The sequence below is a fragment of the Sarcophilus harrisii genome, chromosome 1 (genome assembly GCF_902635505.1).
Source record: "Sarcophilus harrisii chromosome 1, mSarHar1.11, whole genome shotgun sequence".
Classification (NCBI taxonomy): domain Eukaryota; kingdom Metazoa; phylum Chordata; class Mammalia; order Dasyuromorphia; family Dasyuridae; genus Sarcophilus; species Sarcophilus harrisii.
This window is the reverse complement of record NC_045426.1, coordinates 668,523,003-668,542,627: the sequence shown is the minus strand read 5'-3', so window position 1 is coordinate 668,542,627 and position 19,625 is coordinate 668,523,003. Positions and strand designations below refer to the sequence as shown.

General features: G+C 44.9%; 1 long non-coding RNA gene across 1 annotated transcript; it reads right to left on the bottom strand.

Moving 5' to 3' along the window:
* Positions 1–12,924: 12,924 nt before the first annotated feature.
* LOC105749416 lies at positions 12,925–14,329 on the bottom strand. Its single transcript, XR_001120526.2, has 3 exons — positions 14,212–14,329; positions 13,686–13,825; positions 12,925–13,095 (listed from the first exon to the last, which is right to left on the bottom strand). It is a non-coding gene; the product is annotated as an uncharacterized LOC105749416 (long non-coding RNA).
* Between the last annotated feature and the right edge of the window lie 5,296 nt (positions 14,330–19,625).

The window sequence follows — 19,625 nt, the reverse complement described above, 5'->3', positions numbered from 1 at the left end:
GACAGAGACACAGAGAGACACAGATACAGACAGAAAAACAGAGACAGAGACAAAGAGAATTAGTCATAAAATTTAGATCTGGGACAGATGATCTACCTTATTTTATACCCCAAAAGATCCCTAAGGCCTACATTATAGTACTGCCTCTAGCTGACTGATCTCTAGTAGGTGTGCCTCAGTTTTCTCTCTTAGCAAAAGAGCATTTCACATTCAGTGATCTAGGATTCTTTCCAGATCTGAATCTAATATCAGTTGCTTACCCTTTACCCATTAATAGGGAAAGATTGGGAGAGGGAAGAGATATCTTCCCTTTTAGAATTGGTATATAAATGTACAATATTTCAAAGTAATTTCCAGAAACAGGCTAAAGAAGACATAGGGCAGAGGGTTCCAAAATATCAAAGTTGTAAAAGATCTCATAGGGTATCTAATTGAACAATTCCTGAAATGGAATCACTCTGCAGCATCCAGAGGCTCTATAAATTTCACTTTTTCAGACTGCACTTACAGCCTTTCAGTGAGGAAGAGTTTACTATTATCCACTTTGAGACAGGTCTAATTCTTAGGAAATTTTTTCTTTAGAAGTTGAAATCTTCAAATACTTCACCACCACTATCACCACTCCAACTCAAAACCATTTGTTTCTAGATCTACTTTCTAGAGCTAAGCAAGACTAGTAATCTTTTCAAAATATACATGAATTCAGGTCATCTTTTCAAGATATACATAAATTCAGGTCATGTAGGCTGAATTCTGTTAGACCTATGGGAGGTGGGGCCCACACTCCCATTATCTGGAGAGGAAGCCTCATCTCCGGAGTGCTCCTGCCCATCTGTTTGCCAGCCAGCCAGAGAAATCTCCATTTCCTGAGGCCACTCAGTACTGGTGCTAATTAACTCAACTCTTGAAATAAATTGCATTTCAAGTCATGAAGGCTGGAGTGGAAATTCGTGGTAAAAAGAGACAAGCAGTTTCAGGGAAGAGAAAGGAGGAAAGGGACCCTTGGGTCTGCAGGAAGGAAGATTGGTACCCTCCATCCAAAACCTTTCCCCTATCTCAATTCAAAGACAAAATTTTACCTGCCCCAGATCATATTCACTACTTGGGGAGTAGAGCAACAATCATTCTTCCCAGGGGAAGCAGAGAAAAGTAAGAATGTATTGAACTGAAAAAGAAGAGTGGGAGGCTCAGAAAAATAAAGGGAAAAGGAGGAAATCTTTAGGTTGAAGTTGTTAAAAGCAAGGCAGGGAAGAGAGTCAGTCTGAGGGCTGAGCATGTCACAGGCTTTCTATGATTCACTTTCCCCAGACAAGGGATAATGAGCTTCACCAGGGATCTTTTCTCTGGGGAGTGACCCAGACTTGAGGGATAATGAGCTCCACCAGGGATCTTCTCTCCGGGGAGTGACTTTGAACAAGTCTTTTCCACTTTCTATGTATCACTTTCCCAAGCTGTAAAATGAAGTTGGAATAGATCATCTCTATAGTCCCTCTCAATTTGAATATTTCATGATCTAAGGTCCCTTCTGTTTCTGATATTGTGTCATCATTGACATCAATGAAATAGTTTATACATGGAATAAGGGAATCAGGAGGAATTAAAGGATTGCTCTGCCCTAAATTTCCTTTTATCCTGACAAATGAGATAATGTTTATAAAACTTTCCAGAGCTTAAAATGTTATGTTAAATCCAATTCAGTTCATCAAATATTAAATATGTGTAAGATACTGGTGATACAAGAGGAAAAAAAGAGAACGAATCCTTGGCCTCAGGAAACTTGCCTTCTACTAGGGTTACAACATGAATACGACTAAATAAAAATTCAGTATTTTCAAAAGTCAGAGTACCACCAATAACTTGGGGTTATAATTAGGGAAGGTTTCTCATAGGTGATGAAGCTAAGGGTTTGAGAAGAAATAAGGGAGGAGGAAAAATCTTCCAGATATGGGACTCCATTTGAAATAAAATACAGGCAAAGTTGTGTGATTAAAAACTAATAGGTAGTTTGGAACACAGAAAGAGAAGGGAATAACACTGGGAAGGGAGGTAAGAATTAGATTGTAGGTATGGGGGATCAGGGAGAGTGGAAGGGTTAAAAATTACTGCAAGACAAGAAAAAAGTGCTGGAAAGATGGTAGTGTTAGTAACTAGGGAAATTAGGAAGGATGCATTTGGGGAAAATTAGGGATATATTTTTGACATTAATCAGTATTAAGCAACTATGTACTAGACACTGTACCAGTTTGAGGATGTAAGTAAAAAGCCTGAAATGATCTATTAGCAAAGAACTAAGACATAAGCAGTTAAGACAATAAGCACAAATATAAGTATATCTGGAACATAAATATAAACCAGTATACAATACCAAGTAGCTAGGTACATGATAATGTGAGAGAGAGGACACTAGAAGCTGGGGATCTTAAAAAAATTTATGTAAAAATGGTGCCTGAACTGCATCTTAAAGGAAAAGACTGAGGTAAGAAGGGAGTGCATTTATGGCATTCAATGGGCATGCAAAATCATTAAGCATGGAGCTGGGCTATGGAATATCATTTGAGGAACAGAGAGAAGGCTAGTTTGGTTGGATTGAAGAATTCGAGAGGGAGAATAATGTCTAATCTGGAAAGTTAAAATTTGGGTTGTAACAGATTTTAAAAGCTACAGGGAGGAGTTTATAATAGGAAGCCACTGGAGTTGCTTGAGATCTTTGAGAGAAGGGATCATATTTCACTATGTCCCCAGAACTTTGCACAATGTTTGGCACTTAAGTGCTTCATAAAGACTAGTTGAATCAAGGTGATTCAGGTCAGTTCCAATGGGTCTTGTGATGGAGAGAACCATCTGCATCCAGCGAGAGGACTGTGGGGACTGAGTGTAGATTCAAGCATTTCACTTTTGTTGCTTGCATTTTGTTTTGCTTTTTCATTTTTTTTCCTTTTTGATCTGATTTTCTTGTGCAGCATGATAATTGTGGAAATATGTATAGAATTGCACATGTTTAACATATATGGGATTACTTATCATCTAAGGGAGGGGGTGGGAGGAAGGGAGGAAGAAAAATTTGTAACAAGGTTTTGCAAGGGTAAATGTTGAAAACTATGCATGGGTTTTGAAAATAAAAAAAACTTCATGAAAAATAAAATGAAGACTAGTTGACTCTCTAAGGCATTGATGTCAAAGTCAAATAGAAATAGATCTTTGCAGATGGCATATTGAAACTACAATTTGGGTTGTGACAGATTTTAAAAGCTACAGGGAGGAGTTTATAATAGGAAACCACTGGAGTTGAAACTACAACTACAAATAAAGGTATTTATTGTATTTTTATTAGGTTAAACATTTCCAATTACATTTTAAAAAGGTTTTGGCTGCATTTGGGAATTTTTCAGCCATAGGTTCATGGGTCTCAAGTCTGACACTTCCGCTTCAAAGTATTCAAGCTGAAATATCCAATAGGTAACTGGTGATGTGAACCTGAAATTCAGGGGAAAGACTGGGATTGGATTTACAATTGTGAGTCTTCTGCATAGATATGATAATTAATTGCATGGAAGCTGAGTATGTTATCGAGAGGGTAGAGAAGAAGAAGGTAGGAGGAACTAGGGTACATATATTCCTTTATTACCCTCCGGCTGTGGAGAGAACACCCACAATTAGGAGACATGATGTGGATACTGAACCCATAAAGCAGTCAGGCAGATTAAAGGAGAACCAGGAGAGATTAATGTCACAAAAACCAAGAAACAAGCGATCAAGGAGGAAAGAGTGGTCATTGATGAAGATGAGGATGGAGAAAAGACTATTGGATCTGGCATTTAGGTGATCATTGGCAAATTTGGAGTGAGTAATTTCAGTTAATGAGGTCAGAAGCCAGATTGGGTTGAGGACTAAATGAGAAGAGAAGAAGTAGAAGCAGTGAATATATATAATTTTTTTCAAGCAATTTGGCTGAGAAAAGGAGATATATAGGATAAAAGCATGAGAAAATGGTGTGCAAGCATTTAGGTGTTGCAGTAGATAACAGCTGAACCTATAATCAGGAAGGTCAGTGTTCAAATTCAATCTAAGATATTTTACTAGTTGTGTAACCCTAAGTTCTTTAGCCTCTGCTTGTTTCAATTTCCTCATCTGTAAAATGGGTATAATAATTTTCCAGGATTGTTATGAGAAAATGAGATATGACTTGTAAAAAACAGGTGAGTGGAAGATTATGGCAAATGGTTTTGAGATAAAAAAGAGTGGGAAAATAGAGAGTCCTCACACTGAATGGACTATTTTCTCAGTAAAGGCAAAGCCCTCAGCTGAGAAAGAGGGGCCAGGACTGGCAGGAGAAGCTTGAGGAGGGAAGAGAAGATTTTGGAATAGTTTCTATGGGGAATAAGATAGGGAATCAGAAGGAATTAAAGAACCATTACCATAGTAATGGCCCAGTTGAAGTCAGGGAACATGAATTTGCAATGTATCTACTCAGCATGGTTGTCACTTCATCCAGCTGCATTGAGGGTTCCTGAAGAGGGCTGGAGGAGATAGATTATGGCAGAGATGCAGGGCTTTGGCAAGGTATGAGTGTCACTAGGACAAGGGGCCAGGTGTGTGAGAACAAAATAAATTTAAAACAGTTAACTATTGGGTTGAGATTAGAAAGGGAGAACCATGAAGATAGAAGTGATGATTTCAGAAAGCACAGAGGGACGGAGAGATTGGAGGCTTTGATATGGACTCAGGATGAGTTTAGGAGGGTTGAGACATGGGGAGATATGGAATAATAGGAGGCTATGATCAGGTGGAGGGTCAGGGTTTCTAATTAGGGAAGTGAAACATTTGCGGGTAATGGTGAGATCTAGTATGTGACTCCTTATTCATAGCTGAGTGGAATGAATAGATCCTGAGACACAGGAAATATGAGGAAATGAAAGCTAGGAAGTTTGAGGGAGCAATTAGAGCAAGTAGGTGGTTGCTTCCTGACTTTGAGTCAGAAAGATTAGAATAAAATCCCATCTCAGTCACTTACTAGTTGTGAGATACCTAATCTCTCTTGGCCCCAGTTTTCTTATATATAAAATAGCTATATAATAATTGCAACTGGGAAAGCTAGGTGGTGCAGTGAGTGAATAGAGCACCAGCCCTGAAGGCTGGTCCCAGGAGGACCTGAGGTTCAAACCTAGCCTCAGACACATAACACTTCTTAGTTGTGTGACGCTGAGCAATTCACTCAACCTCAATTGCCTCAGCAATAATAATAATAATTGCAATTATCACATATAATTATTGTGAGGATCAAATGAGATTATATATGTAAAATGATTTGCAAATCTTAAAACACTATATAGATATACACTATGTGACTGGTAAGATCCCCTGTATGAAGGCAAGTTGTATAACTTGTGTAATATAAAGGCAAGTTTGAAGGAGAAGAGGAAAATGATGAACCAAGTGTTGAACTCTTTGAGAAAAGAAGGAGAATTACTTTGGGCTTGGTATAATACAGCCACCATAATTTGGCGAAGAACATGTTGAGTTTGGGATGCTTATGGAATATCCAAACATCACTGTTAGGATGCATAGGGAATTTCTAGCAGGTAGATGATGATCTGAGTTGGGAACTCAAGAAAAAAAAAACAAAACTAAGGCTAGATATATTGCTTTGAGAGTGAGCTTTATAAAGATAATTGAACCATGGGAGCTTATGTAATAACTAATTGATAAAGTGTAGAAAGAGGGGAAGAGGATCCAGGAGAGAAACTTTGGGGAAGATACCCTTTTTTCTTCAATGAACATTTAAGGGCTATCTTTCTTATCTTTTATATATGTATGTATATATACATGAACACACACACATACATACATACAGATAGGTATGACCTTGGAATATATATATATATGCTGTGTGTGTGTGTAAGTTCTTCCAGTTCTAAACAAATGCCTTCCGCCTTTCTATCACTGATTTTAACTGTAAAATTAGGGATTTGGATTAGATCATCTCTAAGGTTCCTTCCCACATTCATGATTTTAAAGGTCCCTACTCTAAAGTACTATGTTCTTTTTTTGTTGTTGTTCTAAACTCATCTCTTGTCATTCTAGGATGCTTTATTTAATTCTTTACCCTGGGATTGGGGAAGGACTTAGATCTTTTTCCATTTCTGATGGTAGATAGATACTGCCTTGGTCCTTCCCTCATGGTCTACTACCACCAAGGGACTGTCCATTGCCCAGATCCTATGCCCAGTCCATTGCCCAGTTCTTTAAACTGATCTTGAAATTCATCACCATTCTTGTCATCTTCTGGATGTGTTTCAGCTTAGCAGTGTACTTAAAACATGGCACCCCAAAAGAGACAGTACTTGGAGCGGGAGTTGACCAGGGCAGGGCACAAAAGAACAAGTACTTGCTTCCTTCTGGACATTGTTTCTCTGAATGTAGCCCAATTAGCCTCTCGCCATGACACTTTGTTGACTTATTTAGGCTTTTGGTTCACCTGAATTCTCTTTTTCTCAGACAAATTACCTAGTCATGATTCTCCCATCCTATACTTTAGAAATTAATTTTTGTGTCTTAGGTCAATAACCTTATGTTTACCCTATGAGATTTTACTCCATCATGCATGGATAAATGTTGCCACACTTAAGAATCCCCAGACAGCCATAATTTCGCACTAATGGGTCTCTCCAAACCTGTTCAAACCCACTCACTACTAAACTAAAGAAGTGGCAAAAGTCCCAAGCTTGAAAAGGAGAGCAAATAGAGCCCTTCCATCTCCCAAGACTGTCTGGACCCTCTGATTCTCACAACTCCCTGAGACAAGAGAAATCTGACTCTTCTCTAAATTCCATGGCTTTCTGGTCTTTTAAAAAGTAGGATGAGATCTCAGAAGTGAAAAGGTAATTGGACTGTAGAATGTCAGATCTGGATAGACTCTCTGAACACAGACTATCAAGAGTCCTTAGAACAAAGAATGTCAGATCTGGGGAAACTCTTATAAAAAAGAATATTAGAGCTGGGAGGGACTCTAGAGCATAAAATATCAGAGCTGGGAGAGTCCTTAGAGAATAGAGATGTCAGAACTAGAAGGGATTTTTCAACTTCTTCATGTTTACATGGAAGAAACTGAGGTCCAACTAGAAAGTCAATTTTTCAGTGTGGCAGAAAATCCATAAGTTTTCATAGGTGAGCTCTCTCATCTCAGTCCCAGACAGAATTTACAGTCAGCTCTGCTGTTTTGGGAGGTGGTGGAAAGTGATAGGAAAGTGGGTAAGGGGCAGAGAGGAAAAAGAAGACATTTATTATGGAATGTTTCATGCCCTTGGGGATGTGCCCTTACATCCCCAGGACCTTTTCTGGGTCCTGCCCTTAACTAAACTGCTGCCTCTCTCCCTTTCCAGATACCAAGTCTGTATCAATGACCATTAAGGGAATTTTACCACCCTATAGGTCCCTGACAAGACTACCTACCAGTCTGGAGAAAGACAGAACTTCTGAATTTCATCTTCCAAGCTGAAGTTCTGCCTAGGGCCTCAAAATGTAGCATAGGGCCACACTTTTCAAGACTCCAAGGATGGGTCTTTCCCTACCTTGCCTAGATCAGTAGTCTAAGGCACCAGGTAGTGCCATAGATAGAGCCTTGGTCTTTCATTCTGGAAGACCCGAGTTTCAGACATGTATCAGCTATGTGCCCCTGGATAAATGACCTAATCTCAGCTTCTACAACTGTAAAATGAAGATAACAATATATCTCATATGCTTAGCACAGTGCCTGGCCCATAATAGGTGCTATGCAAATTTTTATTATAGGCTCCTACTATAGACTTGTTTTGGCTCTACTCTCCCTGTTTTGTCCTTTCCAGATTTCAACATCTTGTCTTTCACCCTATTCCTAGTACCTAGCAGATAGCAGAAGGAGTAAGAAAGAAGGAAAGAGGGAAAGGATGGGAAGAAGAGAGGAAGGAAGGAGAGAAAGAGGGGAGTTAGAAAAACAAAGAGGCAGAACAGGAGCAGAGGAATGAGGATAGAAGGGGGACGGAAAAGAAAAGAGGAGAGGGAAATAAGGAGAGAGAGAGAAGGCAGGGAGTGGGGAAGAACAGAGAGGAGGGAACAAAAGACAGGAAGGGTAGAGGGGAAGAGGGAAGAAGGAAGGGAAAGAGGGGAAGAAGGGAAAGAAGGGAGGGAGAGAGGGGGAAGAGAGGGAAAGGGAAGGAAGGAGAAGATGAGGAAAGGTAGGGAGAAGAAAGAGAAAGGAGAATAAAAGGGAAGAAGAGAGAGAGAGAGAGAGAGAGAGAGAGAGAGAGAGAGAGAGAGAGAGAGAGAGAGAGAAGGGAGGGAAGGAAAGGGAAAGGTAGAGGAAAGGAAAGAAGAGAAAAGAGAAAAAAGAATAGAAAGAAGAGGGAAATGGAGAGAGAAAATAAAAAGAGATGAGAAAAGACAGAGAGAAGGAAGAAAGTGGATTGAGATGATGGGGAAAATGATCAGGAAGAAGGGGAGAAAGAAAAAGGAGGGGGAAGGACATAGAAAAAGGGAGAAAGACACAGGGCTGGGAGAAAGAGGAGGAAGGGGAAGAGAGAGAGGAAGGTGAGCAGAAGCAGGGTCCAATTAGGCTTGGGACTCACTTCCCTTCCTCCTCGGCTGCTCAGTCCCTGTTTAGCTTCAGGCAGAGGCGACGCACTCCCCGTCACCCCGCTCCTTCCGCTGTCCAGTCACTGACCAGCCTCCGCCAGGGCGCTGCCTGAAAACCTGTTGCTGCTACTCAGTGGCCGCCCCCGCTGTCGCCCCGCTCGGCCCTCCCGCCAGCCCCGCTCCTCGGGCCAGGCTGGGATGCAGCGCTTCAGAGCCCGCGGGGCGGGGGGTGTAAACTGCGTCAGGGGTTCAGGTCCTCTCACCTCGTTAGGCAGGAAGGACGCCGCGGTCCGGCTCCGCCTCATGGCTGGGCCTCGGGCCTCCGGCCTGGTCTAGGGAGAGAAAGGGCCCGTGAGACCCTCCCAAAATCCCCTCTGGTCCCCAGACGGGCCAGCATGCACACTCAGCGGCACAACATCCCGACGGCTTACGAGGACACGCCCATGGGGCACTTCCACAAGCCCGCAAAGTTTGCCCCCATTAACACAGCGCCTGGCACCCGGGAGCACTTAGTACGCGCTTTATCTAGCTAGGTATATTTTATAGCCCGAACCTCACACACACACCTTATAAACACAGCGTGAGTGCCAAAGACAAATACATCTCTGAGACACACAGTGTGTCCCTCACCGGAAAACATGGTGGATATTCTGAGCTGCCCCGGTTCCAGCACCTACATTAGGAACAGTGTGAGCTCTTAAACATCTACCGGAAAGGGCAGAACACATCACGGTTACTCAGTTTGTACCCAGTTACACAATCTGAGTCAGAGACGCAGAATGTACACTTTGGGATTCACCACAAAATGTAAAAGTGGGGGGGGGGTTAGAAAGCCTCTTACAAATCCAGAGCAAACATACACACACACACACACACACACACACACACTTCTACCATAGCCCCCAACCAACCTCATGAAGTAGGAAGCACAACTCTCTCCCTACTTCAACCCCCCCCCCAAACAGCTAGTTTCCATCACCAACAGAGTTGATAGGGAACCCCCAAAGAGGGAAGAGAGCCCCTTCCCTTCCCATAAATAAATGTGAGAGGGATCCTGTGGGGAACATCACCATTGTCTGCTTTCCCCATTCCTATCTCCAGAGACCCAGCAGGATCCTGAATGGAGGAGGGGGGTCTCCAAGAGAGCATCAGCTCTCTCCCCCTCTCCTATTTTCACAGATGCCCCTGCTCTCCTGCATCGGATCTACCTGGATCTAGTAGAGATGGATGGAACCCTTCCTTCCCTTACCTGTTTAAACAGATGCCTTCAAGCCTCTCCTTCCCTCCTCAGAGGCAAGCAGTTAAGTGACACTGTTCTGTGCCCTGCTCCGGTCCAGGGCCAGGAATCTTCTCTGTATATATAACCAGGGGCCAAGTTTAGATTGGGAGTTAAACACACATCGAAGAGAATGTAAGGCACTGGCCAGGAGGAGCTCAGCAAGGGGCCGGGAGCCCAGTCCCAGTCTTCGTGATGGGATTAAGGGAGCTTAGTTCTTGGCAATCACTTCCTCTCTTCGTTCAGCCCCCCAACTCCCCAGACCTTACACAGCTAAGATCTGGCTCTGATGGAGTTGCCTTGGGCCCTTCAGGTTCGAGGCACCCTCCCCCAGGGGTTCCCTACCTTTTACTTCCGGACACAGGTGTGGAGAGGTAGGAAAAAGGTGGCCTAGTTGGGTAGATTAAGACCAGGAATTGGACTGTGTGCACAGGAATTCTCTGAGGGGAGGCAGTCAGGAAGAATGAGCTCTGGCCAGCCAGGCTCCCCCCACCCCCACCTTCCACACTGCTCCTTAACCTTCTGTGTGCTGGATCCCTGGAGCCTCCACCTCCACCCTCCTCTGAGGACTCTGGATGATTTGGGCCAGTGAGCTGGCAGGGGCCAGAGACCCAGAGCGTGACTGTGTGTGTGTGAATGTTCCCAGCAAGGGAAAGAGAGTGGGGAATAGAGGGGGCGGGGGAGAAAAATGTGACATTCTGGAGTGAGGGACTAGGACTTTGGGTATACAAGAAGGAAGTGATGACAGATTGTTTATAGAATTCTGGATTTAGAGCTGGGAGGGCATTCAGAGGCCATCTAGACCTCCTAATACAGAGGTGGAAACTGAGGCCCAAGGCCATATAGGTAGTAAATGACAGGACCTTTAAATTGAGATCCTCTGACTCCAAGTAAGTACACTCTCCACTGATCTTCACTATCTCTTGTGCCAAGTCAACAAGCATTCTTAATATCTGTGGGTCATGTTGATTAACTTCCTCCCAACAGGAGGGCAGTTAGGAGGTACAGTAGATAGGATGATGGGCCTGGAACCAGAAAGACTTGAGTTCAAATTGTGCTGATACAGTTACTGGCTTTGTGTCATTGATGCTGTTTGCCTCAGTTTCCCCAGCTGTAAAATGGGGCTAATAACAGCACCCACCTTATGTTATGTGCCTCAAAGGAGAGTATTTGTAAAAGTGATTATTAGTACATGGCTTAAATAAATATTTAATCCTCTCCCTTTCTCCCACTCCCCCAGGGAAATTTTCAGGCCTGAAGAGATTGTCTATATTCTAACTTCATTCATTATAGAATTGAGAAAATAGAGGCAGGATTCAAAGCCAAGTCCTTTGAGAGCAATTCCAAATCCACTGCACCTGCCTCTCTGCCCTTTCTGCCATTTAGCTCAGTGCCCAGAGCGTATAGGAAGAACTGATGGAGTGCCCTGAATGAAGAGAACGAAACTCGGGCTTACCTGCCTGAATTCTGACCCTTTAAGGGAGGGGGGACAGGCTATCCCCAAAGAGAAGATCACTGGCCTCCGTTCCTGAGAGGAAAGGCAAGGGAACATCTTCAGGAAGCCCTGCTGCTCCCTGGGCTGGGGGCTGGGGATGGAGGGGAGACAAAGAGTCATACCTGAAGCCAGGATTCCCTCCGGGGTCAGTCAATTCCTTTGACAGAGGAAGTGGTAGGGGTGGCACCTGACCCAGTGCCAAGGAGAAAGGGACAGGCTGGAGGGGGGAGGTTCTCAGACCTTTCTGGCCCCTGCCTTTCCCGAAGCTGTTGGTTAATATTTTACCTGGGTCAGTCCCTCCAGGCTCCTTGGCTTCCCCCTCCCCCAGCCATTCAATGACCGAGGGTAACCCCAGCTGGCCCTAATCTCAGTCTCTGCACACTGTGGGTGTCAGTCTAAATGCCCAAGGAGTGGAGGAGAGCCCAAGTGGGGAAAGAATGGGGTCATTACAACCCCCTCCCCCGAACTCCTAGATTTCTACTGAATTCTAAAATTCAGTCCAAGCCCTCCAGTCTTGTCAGACATATGGGGCTGTTAGTGCTCCAGGAACACGTATCCTTAGCCAGAAGCAGGTCAGATTCAGAAGCAAGAACCAATCAAAAGAGGCCGTTCTCTTTTCACTTCTTAGACCCTTGCCAGTCCTCTGAACACTAACATATGGTTCTGATTCTGGGCTTCAGACCTGTTCCCTTCCCTGTAGGAATCCCGCCTTTGCCCCATACCCAGCTGTGAGACTTTGGGTAAGATATTTCCCAAAACAGTTAAATGAAAGGGAAGAGAGCCAGTGGGGTTTGAAAATGGAACCCCAAAGAGGAAGGCTTAAACTGAAAGCTGAATTTCCCAGGAAGTCATTTTACAGATGAGTAATCTTGAAAAATGGAAATGATAGCATTCACCTCAGATGTTGTGAGGATTGAAGGAGATAATATATATAATGTGTTTTGCACAACTAAATGTGTTCAATAAATACTAGTCATAATCAAAATTCTCCTCCTCCTCCTCCTCCTCCTCCTCCTCCTCCTCCTCCTCCTCCTCCTCTTCTTCTTCTTCTTCTTCTTCTTCTTCTTCTTCTTCTTATTATTATTATTATTATTATTATTATTATGGCAAAGAGTGGAAGGGCCTCTCTCAGGGTCACATTGCTAGTCAGGGGCAGACCAAAAATTTAAACCCAGGTTTTCCTGAATGTAAATTGGTTTTTTTTTCCTAACACACTAAGTTCCTTCTTGGTCTCTAGGACCAAGAGTAAGATGCTGACTTCTCTAAGAATAAGAGGAGGTCCAAAGGACTCATCTCAACACTATTATGGCTTCTTGATCTGAAGTTCTGCTTCCTAGAGGGGAGAGTGACGCATCAGAGTGAGAAGGATTAGCCTCATTCCTTGGTTTGGGGATGCTCAGGTCAAATAATAATAGCATTTATATAGGGCTTTAAAGTTTACAAAGCACTGAATGTTATTTCATTTCATCAAAAGCCAAAAGTGGGGGTCCCAATTTTAACAATAGAGGTATATATGGAATTAAAGGATCCAGGATGAGCCTCTGTCTCATTTCCATCTTCATTTTATTGCATGACAGACACCAATATCCTTTTGGAAAGGGGAGAGGTCATGAGGAGCAGGAGCTGTTCCAATAGCCCCTCAAAAGCCATCCCCCATGGCCATCTGTGGTCACTGAGGGGTCAGTCTAGCAAAGGGCGCCTCCTCTCAAACAGTTTCCTGAAAAAAAAAATAAACAGGAGTCATCGGGGGGGTGGAGCTACCCTTTTGGGGTAAGGAAAAGACAGAAAACCAGATCTGGAGGTTCCTTGAGCTACCAGTCTCAGGGGCACACATTCTCAACCTATTCCTCGGAGTATTTTCCCAGGGTGAGATGGTAGCCATAGGATAGGACAGAATGTGAGGGAGAAATGGAGCAAGAAGAAAAGGGGAAAAAGAGAGAAAGGTGGAGGGGGGAAAGGAAGGAGAGAAGGATAGGAAGAGAAAGGAGTGATGGAAGGGGAAGAGAAAGAAGAAGGGAGAGAAGGAGGAAAAGAAAGGATGGAGAGAAAAGAGGGAGAGAAGGGGAGGGAAAAAAGGAGAAAGGAGAGAGGGGGAAATAGAGAAAAAGGAAAGAAAAGGAAAGGAAAGGAAGAAAAAGGGGAGGGAAAGGAGAAGGGAGAAAAGGAGGAGGGAGAGAAGGGGTTAGAGAAAGGAGAAGGAAGAGAAAGAATGGAGGGGAAAGGAGGAAAGGAGGGGAGGAAGGGAGAGATGGAGGGAAGCAGGAGAGCTCATTGGACAGGAATCAGGGTGATCTCGGAGGCAGAGACCATGGGTAACTCATCCATCTTCTCAAAGCCGTTTATGTTCTTCCTGAAGCATTTCACAGCCACTATCACCGAGCCCAGGACCAGAATGGACACGAAAAGGCAGACCACAATCACCACACCGGGATTTCTTTGGGTCTCCCCTGGAGTGGGGGTGGGAAGGGAAATTCCCAGTCAGGCTCTTCTCCCCCCATCAATGTCTTCCCTCCCTCCCCCCTCTCCCAACTGCTGCTGCCCTTGCAAGGCCCCTTGACTAAGGTAAAGGGGAAGGATGCTTAAAGCAGAGCTGGGAACTTTGAAGTCTGACCCACACCTTCATCTCTCCTTTGGTTGCCATCCTTCCTAGCTGAGCTCACTTTTACCCTGGCTGCCCTGACACCTTCCTGAGTTCCCACAAGGCGGCAGCGCCGCCTGGTGCCCTTTCAGATGATGACCAGCCTCTCTGGTCTTAGTCTGACCCCAAGGTAACCCAACAGGACTGAGTCCTCACCTGTACTGGCACTGATCCCCAGAATGGTGGACCCCTTACCTGGGGTTGCCATACTCGTAACAGCTGATGGAGCTCCAAAAGAAGCGCTGGGGTTTGGAGAGGAGCCTTTAAAGGGAGTTGAGGAGGACCAGCTGGCGTGGGAGGTGGGAGTGGAGAGGGAGCCATTGTGGGAGGAGGGAGTAGAGGAGGAGTCATTGTGGGAGAGGGGAGTGGAAGAGGACCTATTGTGGGAGATGGGCGTGGACGAATAGCCACTGTGGGAGGGGGGAGTGGAGGAGGAGCCACTGTGGGAGGGGGGAATGGAGGGAGATTCACTGTGGGAGGAGGGAGTGGAGGAGGAGCCACTGTGGGAGGTGGGAGGGGAGGAGGAGCCACTGTGGGAGGTGGGAGGGGAGGAGGAGCCACTGTGGGAGGTGGGAGGGGAGGAGGAGCCACTGTGGGAGGTGGGAGGGGAGGAGGAGCCACTGTGGGAGGTGGGAGTGGAGGAGGAGCCACTGTGGGAGGTGGGAGGGGAGGAGGAGCCACTGTGGGAGGTGGGAGGGGAGGAGGAGCCACTGTGGGAGGTGGGAGGGGAGGAGGAGCCACTGTGGGAGGTGGGAGGGGAGGAGGAGCCACTGTGGGAGGTGGGAGTGGAGGGCGATTCACTGTGGGAAGTGGTGAAAAAGCTGATAGAGATATTCCCGATAGAGTTGGAAGATTTATGCCCTAAAGAAAGAATGGAGAAGATCTACTAAATCCTCATAGGTTAGAAATTTTCCTTCCCTCTCTCCAGTCCTTTCCCTCCCCCACTCCAAAAAAACCAGACTTCCAGGTTCCTTCTTCTCAATTAACCCTTTAAAAATAGAGCTCCTGTCCTAGAAGATGGCTTAACCTTCTGGATCCCTGGTCATGATTCACCCTATATAGGGCAAAGTTGGTAGTATAACTGAGTGATGATGGAAGGCTTCCTTCTAATCCTTGCCCTCAAAGTTCTTATCTAGCTTGTCAGAGTGACCCAACAAGTCCTGTAGTTCCCAGAATCCAAAAGCCATAATATGTCAGAGCTGGAAGGGCCCTTACAATCCAGAATATCAGTACTGGGAGGGTCACTAGAACATGGAGTATAAGGACTAAGAGGGCCCTTAGAACCCAGGATGTCAGGGTTGGGAGGGCTCTTAGAACCCAGGATGTCAGAGCTGGGAGGGCCCTTAGAACCCAGGAGGTCAGAGCTGGGAGGGCTCTGAGAACAGCTTCAAGGAAGAAAAGGGCCTTAAATTCACCTGAGTCACAGGGTAGGGCTTTTCCCACCTACCATAAAGGGAAGCCCTGAGCAGTCAGGAGTGAAAGGGACAGCAGTTTTGGCCAACTACTATTTTGTGGTTGACTGGTCTTTTCTTTCATCCCCACCCACCCTGTTAGGGAACTCCACAGGTGGACCTGCCCCAGGGTGTGGGTGAGTAAATATTTCTTTATCTAATTAAATCCAGCTACTTTCTCTCTCTAGCTCTGGCCGGCTCCCCAGACACTACTTTTCTCCCAGACCTTTGGATGCCCAGCCTGGCCAGGTGTGTCTTCCAAGGGCTAATAAATAGCAAGCTAGTATATTTATGGCACTTGAAGGTTTGCAAAGCACTTAACAAAAATATGACTTCATATTGATCCCCGCAACAGCCCAGGGAGGTAGATGTTATTTTTTCATTTAAGGGCAAAGTGAGGCAGGCAGAGGTTAATGGATTTGCCCAGGATTGCACATATATAGAAAATGTCTTCACACAGGATTAAATCTCAGTTCTTTCTGAATCCAAGCTCAGTGCTGTATTCCCGGAAACACCTAAGGTTCAAACATCTGGCTGAGACTGTATGATTTTCTTAAATTATCACAGGGATTCTGCTTCTCCTCCCCGTTAATCTTCTCTCTTTCTCCTTTGTCCCTAACTATTGTACCTTCTAATGCCAGATATAGCGGACACAGACCTCTGAAATCATATGACTCTGTCAGAAACAATGGAGAGAATTGAAGTACAGATTTATTTTAGAAAGGAGCAAACTGAGACCAAAAACGGGAAGTGATTTGTACAACTGACTTATTTGTTGAGTTGAGACTAGAACCCAGACTTCCTAACCCTCCAAATTCAGGGTTCTCTTCATTGGACTACCTGGTATCACCCCCAGCTTTCCCTAACTCTCCTTGGGAATATATCTGTAACCCATGAATGTCTAAATCTTTTTTAATGACTGCTGACATTTAATAATAATAAATAATAGCACACATGTGAGTGTATGTGTGTATACAGAGAATGCAAGACAGACAGAAAGAACCGATAGAGAGACAGGCAGAGGGAGAGAGGGAGGGAGGGAGGGAGAGAGAGACAGAGACAGAGACAGAGACAGAGAGACAGAGACAAAGAGAGAGAGAGAGAGAGAGAGAGAGAGAGAGAAGAAACTGCTATTTGTCAGGCATTGTGCTAAGCAAATTTACAAATATTATCACTTGGTCCACACAATCCTGGTGTGTGCTTTGATTATCCCCATTTTATAAGTGAGGAACTGAGAGACTAAGTGACAGAATTCCTTAGTATGGCATTTCCTAACCTGGAACCTATCTTCCTGTTTTAATTTCATGCTATTTCCCATTATGACTTGGGACTCTGTCTTCATGCAAACAGACCCCACTTCCCCTTCCTCCCCCAACCTGGAACACAATTCTCTTCACCCATTGCAGTCTACCCCAACCAGCTCAGGTGCTGTCTACTACAAAGTCATCCCTGATCCCTCACCCCTAACATCCCACTTCGACTTCCAGCCTCTAGTCAAAGAAGCTCTCTTCCATTTCACCCCTTCCTAAAGCAGGTACTGATTTCCTCCTTTGTCCTTCGTGAACATATCAGTTTATGCATACTTTTGTAACCAGAACTCAGTCTAGGACTATGCTTATAAAAATCACTTGAGGTACATTTTATGAGAAACTAACTTAATGGGTAAGTATATGGATCAAGCTTTGTCCTAGAGAAAAGAGAAGACTCTCCCACATTTGGGAAGGGAGTAGCTGTGGATGTGAAATATTGAATATGTTGGTTAACTTTGCTGATCTGTCTTTTTCTTCTTTTTAATTATTTGTTACATGGGACAGCTAGTTGGGCAGTAAGAGATGATGATGATAATGATAGTGATGAGGATGATGAGGGTGATGATGTTAATAATGATAATAATGATGATATCCCCCATTATCCAAAGGAATGCCTTGTAACAAAGCCAATAATAAGTTAGCACTTAAGGTTTACAGTTTGTAAAGTGCTATACAAAGATTTCATTTAATCCTCACAACATCTCTGGGAGGTAAATGCTATTATGATCTCCATTTACAGATTAGGAAATTGAGGCAAACAGGGTTAAGTGACTTGCCCCGAGTCATATAGTAGTAAGTGTCAGAGGCCAGATTTGAATTCAGCTTCAGTCATGCCCAAATAAAAGTCCAAAGTTCTTGCTGTTGTGGTAGCTAATAGCGCCTAATATTCAAAAAGGAGGGTGATGGTTTTTTTTTTTTCTTGCTGAGGCAATTGGGGTTAAGTGACTTGCCCAGGGTTATACAACTAGGGAAGTGTTAAGTGTCTGAGACCAGATTTGAGCTCAAGTCCTTCTGACTTCAGGGCTGTTGCTCTATCCACTGCACCACCCAGCTGCCAAAACAGAAAGAAATATTTGCTGAATTGGAAGGAAAAAAACAGGTCAGTGTTCATTTAACCCTTCCTGGAGAACTGAGGGTTCAGGACATCATAGTAAGCAGAAATAAAAACAAGAAAATGTGATCTAGGAAAGGGGTGAGATAGACTAGGAGGGCTAATTGCTAGATTCCTTCTAGTTCTAGCAGTCTGTGAGTCTAGGATGACCAAGTCTTGGGCCATGGCCACTTGTCCTGTGCCAGGTAGGACAGACAGAAAACGATTTAAATTGCAACTGCCAGGAATTATTTGATACCAAGCAGCACACTTCCTGGAGTGGGTTCAGGAATAGCCAGTAGACATTTTAAGAAGTCTGCCTGGGGAAAAGAAGAACGAGATAAACTGAGTGATTTCTTTAACGTCATTTACATTTTGCTGGGTGTATGGGGCGCGGAGTGGGGAGGAGGCGCATCTGTGGCAGGTTAGGTCAGACCCGTATTCTCTCCCCTTCTCCCCCTCCCCCCCACTTCTAACTCCTCCAGACTACCCAAGCGTCTAGCTAGGAGAGAGTGCCCCGGTTCCCAGCCTTTACCTCCAACTACATCCAGCTTCCAGGACAGCAGCAGCAGGGCGAAGAGAAGAGGCTGGCCCGGCATGGCTAGGAGAAGAGTTCAGCTGGGGGCCCACCTGGGGAAGAACACGGGGCTGCCAGTTTCGGGCCGCCTGTCCGCTGGTCCGCGACAAGTTCCACTGAGGTGAGTCACTCAGCTTGGGGCTCCAGCACACAGGCAGCTATACAGACTCAGCCTTCCCCTGGCTTCCCCCGCCCTCGCACACCTGTGGACAGGTGCTGCCCTCCGGTACTAGGACACCTCGGGATGGGAGTGGGCTATGGACTGAGAGAAGTGGTGGTGGTGGTGGAGTCGGTGGTGGTGTTGTACAGGGGGAAGGGAAGTAGGGAGGAACGGGGAACCGTCCACCTGGGGAAAGGGTGGAGCCAGAATTTCATACTTGCTCAACCTTTCCTAGTGAGTGCTTGAGAGCTCAGCCTGGCCCTCTCAGAAGGAAGGGTGGGACCAATAACCTTAAAAATTATAGCAACTCCCTAAGGATAACAAAAGGGCTTTCAACACAAGGGCCCCCACCTCTTATAAGTCCACTGGAAATGCTATGCTGGGAGGTGTAGGTCCCTCAGTCGCCCACTAAGAGGTTTTTTTAATTTCACATCTTTCAGGAATAGTCTGGGAACAGTCACTTTGAATTGAAAGGGACCTTAGAGTTCATTTACTAATACTCAGTCATTTTATTGTTCAGTGGTGACCCCATTTGGAACTTTCTTGGCAGAGATACAGGGGTGCCTTTTCCTTCTCCTTATTTTAAGGTGAGGAAACTGAGGCAATCACAGTGAAGTGATTCGTCCAGGGTCACACAGCTAGTAAGTGCCTGAGACCAGATTTGAAGTTAGGAAGATTCCAGGCAGGGCACTCTATCTACTTTACTTCCCAGCTGCCTTACTCATTTTACCCAGGGGAAATAATGTGCCCCAGCTCACACAGGAAGTTAATAGCAAAGTCTGAATATGAATCCAGAGCTTCTAGGTTCCAATGCCAGTAATTTTTTCTGCCACATCACATTGAATCTCTTAGTTTCAGCCACAGTTTCTCTCCTCTTTCTGCCTCAGTTTGAACTCAGAGCCTTCTGACTCTAGGGCTGATACTCCTTGTACTGCACCATTTGACTGCCCCATAAGGCTCTAATGTTAATCAAGGCCCTTCACAACCTCTGGGTATGGCCTAGACCTCTCATACTTTTAAG